This window comes from Peromyscus eremicus, chromosome 13 (assembly GCF_949786415.1).
Source record: "Peromyscus eremicus chromosome 13, PerEre_H2_v1, whole genome shotgun sequence".
Lineage (NCBI taxonomy): Eukaryota > Metazoa > Chordata > Mammalia > Rodentia > Cricetidae > Peromyscus > Peromyscus eremicus.
In genome coordinates, this window is record NC_081429.1 from 33067678 (window position 1) to 33074934 (window position 7257).

The 7257-nt window shown below is 45.7% G+C and overlaps 1 pseudogene; it reads left to right on the forward strand.

Annotated features, from left to right (window-relative positions):
- Window positions 1-393: 393 nt before the first annotated feature.
- Window positions 394-1408, forward strand: LOC131923304 (glyceraldehyde-3-phosphate dehydrogenase-like; annotated as a pseudogene).
- Window positions 1409-7257: the final 5849 nt, after the last annotated feature.

Genomic DNA, 7257 nt, shown 5'->3' on the forward strand with positions numbered 1-7257 from the left:
TTTTGCTTTTGCATCATTTATAGAAGAAATGAAAAAGAGCACGAAGTCTTAAGATTTCAACTTCGAGCCGATGTATCTGAATTACCCTCAAGAGGGGAAGGAGGAAAATCCACGGTAGTGGAGCGCTGTGGGAAGCACAACCCAGGCATCTAAATTAAATAGCTCTCCTCAGCAGCCAGCTATGTGGTCTTGGGCTCCACCTCTCTGGGTTCCATGTCCCACCCTGTGAAATGGTAAACTAAAGCTGTGAAAGGCAGTTTGCCAACTCCTCAAAAAGTTCAACACAGGGCTCTCTGCTCCTCCCGATTCCAGAGTCTGCTGCATCTTCTTGTGCAGGGCCAGCCTCATCCCTGAGACACGATGGTGAAGTGCCAGCCTCATCCCTGAGACACGATGGTGAAGGTCAGAATGAACGGATTTGGCGGTATTGAGAGCCTGGTTACCGGGGCTTCCTTCATGTCTGGCAAAGTGGATGTTGTTGCCATCAATGACCCTTTCATTGACCTCAACTACATGGGCTACAGGCTCCAGTGTGACTACAGTGTGACTCTGCCCATGGCAAGTTCAACGGCACAGTCAAGGCTGAGAACAGGAAGCTCTTCATCAACAGGAAGACCATCACCATCTTCCAGGAGCAAGATCCCGCCAATATCAAATGGGGTGATGCTGGTGCCCGAATATGTTGTGGAATCTACTGGCATCTTCATCACTATGGAGAAGGCTGGGGCTCACTTAAAGGGTGGGGCCAAAAGGGTCATCATCTCCACCTCTTCTGCTGATGCCCCCATGTTTGTGATAGGTGTGAATCATAAGAAGTATGATAACCCACTAAAGATTGCCAGCAATGCTTCCTGAACCACCAACTGCTTAGTCCCCTTTGACCAACGTCATCCATGACAACTTTGGCATTGTGGAAAGATTCATGACCACAGTCATTGCTGTCACCGCCACCCAGAAGACTGTAAATGGACCCTCTAGGAAGCTGTGGCATGACGGCCATGGGGCTGCCCAGAACATCATCCCTGCATCTACTGGTGCTGCCAAGGCTGTGGGCAAGGTCATCCCAGAGCTGAACAGGAAGCTTGCAGGCATGGCCTTCCATGTTCCTATGTCCAATGTGTCTGTCATGGATCTGACATGCCATCTGAAAAAATCTGCCAAGTATGATGACATCAAGAAGGTGGTGAAGCAGGCATGTGGGGATCCACTAAAGAGCATCCTGGTCCACACTGAGGACCAGGTTTTCTCCTGGGACTTTAACGGTGATGCCCACTCTTCCACCTTTGATGCTCGGGCTGGCATTGCTCTCAATGACAACGTTGTAAAGCTCAGTTCCTGGTATAACAATGAATACGGCTACAGCAACAGGGTGGTGGACCTCATGGCCTACATGGCCTCCAAGGAGTAAGAAGTCCTAGACCACCTGCTCCAGAAAGGACACAAGAGCAAGAGAGAAGCCTTAAGCTGCTGAGGATGAGTCTCTGTCCCAACTCAGCCCTGGACACAGAGTATCTCCCTCACAGTTTCTATCCCAGACCCCCCAAAAGAAGGAGGGAGGCTCAGGGAGCCCTATTCTCTTGAATACCATAAAGTTCACTGCATACACGAGAGAGAGAGAGAGAGAGAGAGAGAGAGAGAGAGAGAAGTAGGCAGGCACTCAAGCAGAATTCCACACTGATGAAGGTGAAATACCCCAAACGCCCATCACCAAGTGATTGAATAAACAAAATGTTGCACTGTGATGATGAGTTATCATCATGCTTTTAAATGAAAAGAAATTATGCACTGAGCAGTTAAGAACACTTAACAGAGAACCAGACTCCAGTTCCCATGTCAGGTAGCTCGCAGCCCTATGTAACTCCAGGGAATCCAACATCACTTAATGGCCTCTGTGGGTACACGCACACATGCATGCATATAGAGCATACACACAAAGAGGGACAAATAAAAAATGAATCTTGAAAAAAGAAAGACGTTCTCATGCCAATTATAGCATGAAGTTGGAGACATCAATGGTTTAGTCAGGTCCTAAAGGATGAATATGTCTCCACTGAGGTTCCTAGAATAGATGATCTTCAGAGAGCACTTGGGCTTGTGAGGAGGTGGAAGGAGAGTCCTTCTTCCATATGTGTAGAGTTTCTTTTCAAAATGAAAGGCAATGTTATCACAATAAGAAGCAAACCTATAGATCAATAGATGAACTGGTATGAAGACTAGTGTTAATTATCAACTTGATAGAATCTAGACTCACCTGGAAGTTGGCCTACAGGCATACCTGTGGAAGACTGTCATATGTTCATTGATATAGGATGGCCCATCTTAATGGTGGGTGGCACCATTCCCAGGGCTGGCAATCCTGACTGCACAAAATGGAGTGAATCAGTTGAGCATGACTACTCCTTGCTCTGAATGAGGACATGATGTGGCCAGCTGCATCAAGCCCCTGCTGCCTTGATATCCACACCATGATGGACTGGGCCTGAAATGATGAGCCGGAGTAAACCCTCTCACCCTTAAGTTGCTTTGGCCAGAGTGTTTTACTGCCCTGACAGGGAAACTGAGAAGAAAGGTAAGAGCTGCATAACAGAAGATGACAGGTAGGTGAAATACAGATAGATAATGATGAGAGGTTATAGACAGATGTGTGGGCAGAGAGGCAGTAGGAAAGACAGAAAGAATGGGAAGTGACTGCACAGTCATCCCTTGTGGTGGCTAACCTGGGTTGTCAACTTGACACTGTTGGGACCAGGAAGCTTCAACTGAAGAATTGCCTCCATCAGAATGGACAGTGGCCATGGCCGTGGGGCATTTTCATGGTCATTGATTAATGTAGGAGGACCCAGCCCTCTGTGGATCGTAACACCTCTGGGTGTGTGGATATGCACACACGTAGAAGGAAGGTGGATGGACATGAGCCTAGGAACAAAACAGGAAGTGGGTGTCTGCTCCAGGCCCCTGTCTTGAACTCCTGCCTTGGCCTCTCTCAATGATGAACTGTAACCTATAAGAGGAAATAAACCTTTTCCTCCCCAAGCTGCTTTGGGTCCATGTTGATTACAGTATTGCATTATTGCAAACGGTTGCTCAGCCCCCCCCTCCAAAACACCCAGTGCCTGTACTTTACTATCTATAGGGCTGTGTAAATGTAGGTTCATTCACTGTGTTCAAAAATTGAGTTCAGTAGACTCTGTGAGCTAATAGATGTAGCTTTGTGGATTATTGGAGCACAAAACGATAAAATGTTCTAATGAGTTGACACAGGAAGGATACTCATAGCTTTCCTCCTGAGTCTCCTCCATCCTAGACCAGACTCTCTCCAACTCCTGTAGGGATGGCAACTTCCTTCTCTGGAGTTAAGAATAAAATCTCTAAAATACACTTTTCCCCCCATGTTCAATGTAGAAGAATGACTGTTCTTCTTCCCATTTTAATCAATATGGACCATTCCGAAGCCAGGAAAAGTCTTGTAATAGATGAATGGGAAAGCTGGACACCATGGGAATGACAGTTAACAGGATACAGCCATTTGTCAAAACTGTGACCTGAATGAGTCTGAAGACCGTGTCACGATGCTCTGCTCATGGTTTTTATTTGGGTGTGCTGGAATCGGCCACTTGGTTTTCTTTGGGGAAAAAACATCCAGCTACTCCGGGTGTGGGTGAGGGAAAAGAAAGGAAAGAAGGCACTGCCCCAGAAGGGAAGGAAGGGGAGAATCCCTCAACTCAAAACAACTAGAAATTCCAAGCGGAAGTAACCTACTTGCCCCAGCAAACCAAAACAAACAAAAACAAGAGATAACTGATAGTAAGACTCCCAAGCTCTGGTTTTTCTAGAAGGAAAGGAAGTCAAGCGGATCGTAACTCTAAAGGAGTTAGAGCGTGGGTGTCTACACACAGAGTCCTTCCCGTGATTTTTTATCACATCCAAATCCTGTAGATGTGCATGATCCGGGTTGGAAATATTGAAGACCATAAAGTAGAGATCCAAATGCCTCTCCGGCTATGAGTCCCTCCCGTGAGAAAACACGTCTGTGAGTGCTGGCGACCAGAAACATAGAGCAAAGCAGTGATGCTCAGTTTAAAAGCTGTCTCCATTGGTGAATGTGCTGGAGTGCCTTCTATACAGACCTCAACAAGGAACAAAATGAGCTCTTTCTCCACTGCAGACCGTATTATAGTTGAGCGCCGGGCGGTGGTGGTGCACGCCTTTAATGCCAGCACTCGGGAGGCAGAGCCAGGCAGATCTTTGTGAGTTCAAGGCCAGCCTGAGGCGCAAAGCTACACAGAGAAACCCTGTCTCAAAAAAAAAAAAAAAAAAAAAAAAAAAAAAAAAAAACCATATTATAGTTGAGCATTTTAAAGAAGCTAATCCCAAACAAGGAACTGACTGGAGTAGCTAATCAGTAAGTGATGTAGAAAGTGGGAATCCTAGGGACTGGGACCACAGCCCAATTGATAGAATTCTCACCAAGTATACAAGAGACCCCAGGTTGGTCTCCCAGTACCACAAGAACCAGGTCTGACACTTCATTCCTATAATGTCAGCACTCCATGTCCATCCACCTTTCTTCCACATGTGTGCATATCCACACACCCAGAGGTGTTATGGTCCACAGAGGGCTGGGTCCTCCTACATTAATCAATGATCAAGAAAACGCCCCACGGCCATGGCCACTGTCCAATCTGATGGAGGCAATTCTTCAGTTGAAGCTTCCTGGTCCCAACAGTGTCAAGTTGACAACCAAGGTTAGCTATCACAAGGGATAACTGTAGTCACTTTCCATTTTTTTCTTGTCTTTCCTACTGTCTCTCTGCCCACACATCTGTCTATAACCTCTCATCATTATCTATCTGTATTTCATCTATCTGTCATCTTCTGGTTTTTTTTCTTTTTCTTTCTTTTCTTTTCTTTTTTTTTTTTTCTTGAAGCAGAAAAACAAGAAGTTTAAGGCTGTCCTTGGCTACATAGCAAGCCTGGTAAAAAGTGAGACATCCTTTATGTACGTAATTGGTTTTTTCAAGACATGTAACTAGCTCTGTAGACCAGACTGGCCTCAGACTCACATAGATCTGCCTGCCTCCACCTCCCAAGAACTGGAATTAAAGGTGTGTACCCTGTTTTAAAAAAAAGAAGAAGAAGAAGAAGAAGAAGAAGAAGAAGAAGAAGAAGAAGAAGAAGAAGAAGAAGAAGAAGGGAAAAAAAAGTAGGAAATCTAGCTCCAAATAAAAGGTTGGGAAGGTTGGATATGTGTGTCTAATTCCTCTCTCACCTGAGTTTTCAGTAAAATGACTGAAAGAAGTGTTAATAAAGATATAAACCTTCTAAAAGAAAATAAGGATGTGGACACTCATAAATATTCAAAGATAACTAGAAGACAAAGTAGGAAGAGGATCGAAGCAAAGACAAAGGAGGAGGAAGAGGAGGAGTCTCCTAAGGACACTGTAGTCAGGAGTCTCCACGAAGGGGGACACATTTCAGGACAAGCCTGCCTGCTCTGCTAACCCCCAATGAGACTCAGCTCTCAGGAAGAGCGTGGGTGTTCAGAGCAGTGAAATGGAACCCTGGACTTTTCCTGTCCTCCATCTAAATCCCCTCAGAGCACCCACAAGCCACACATCCTCATGCCTCAGTCTCCTGTTTGAGTGTTCTCCTCAAATTACATTGACCCATTGGAAGCATCTCCACTCTTTGTCCTTCAGGATCCCCACACCTCCCAAAGGCAAGGCCACGCAGCCAACGGATCGTATCCCTCCACAGGACCTTCGCGAAGCCTCACACTTACCTTGTGCAAGGGCAACCAAACATTTCAGGATAGATGGAGTCATTTTTTAATGACCCAAGCCAGTGTAAAAAGAAAAAAAATTTAAACCTCTAACAATTGTGTCCATAAAACAAAAAATAAGATGTTATGTCAAGGGAACAAACAAAAATAAGCCCCTCTGTCACAAAATAGCTATCAGAAATGTTCAAAGAACTCAAAGAGAAAAATCAGTTAAATAGTTAAATTAAATAGACTCCAGATCATTCGAAACATAGATGGGGGTGGGAAGCAAGAGACAAAAAAGACAGGAGAGCTGGAAGACCATTCTGTAGACTCAATGGGAGCCTGAGAACTTAGAGAAAGAGAGGCAAAGAAGTTATTAACGACATAATACAAGACAGTGAGAATTCAAAGGTGCATCTGGACCCTGAGGACTCAGGTCATGAGGAAGTCCGCACAAAGGAGGGAAATTTTCCACCCCGCCTTAAAGAATGCACAAGATTCTGAGCAATGGGAAGAGGCAAGACTGTCGAGGTGCGCAGCAGAGCGTCAAGTCAAAGGTCTGGACCAGGAAACGGCACAATCTCAGATTTAAACACCAGTTTCCTAGCATCAGCTTCTCCAGCCACCAGTCTGAGCTCCCTCATGCTGTGCTCACCGGAATCCTCTCCACCACCTCACAGTTCTCATTGATGGACTAGAACCCTCATCCTGGAAGAAGGGGGTGATGCATTGATGGACCACACAGCCAGCTGGTCTAGAATTCATGTCCATGATACCTTCAGACTCTATGCGCATCTTACTCATCGGACTGGAACTGAAGGTCCTCGGGATGAAAAGGGGGACTCCTTGACTAGACAGGTCAAAACAAGTTACATAGATTACATGTTCAAAAGCTTCAACGACCGGAGTAGAGAGATGGCTCCGAAGTTAAGGGCACTTTCTACTCTTGCAGAGAACCCAGATTCAGTTCCTAACACTTGTACCTACATGGTGCTTACAACCATTTGCAACTCCAGTTCCAGGGAATCCAGCTTCTGTGAACACTACATGCGTGTGGTGCAGACACACCCAGGCAAGACACTCACATCTGAAATGAAAAGAAATCTTTTCTTTAAAGTCTCAAATATTATGTAATGGAGTTTCAGGTGCGTCGCTAAGGCCATGGGAAGCCGTAGGAGGTTTGTGAAAGGTGAATGGCATGGAGAAAGAGTGCTGTGGAAGGCTGAGCTGGCAGCAGTTTGGGGGGTCTGAGGTAAAACAAAAGGCCTCGTCATACCACACATCTGCATGAAGTCGGGTCTCCATGCGGTTGTGGACCCAAACATATCTCAGCAGGGACTGGGTAGACTCAATCCATTTTTGCACTTTAATCCTAACATATACCCTGATGAAGTAGCTACATGCTCTCCCCCCAGGATCCATGTTTATTACTGGTCTCTATCCCACTTCATTTGCTGGGCTCTGATTCTAATGGCAGCGCTTGGGGCTCTTTT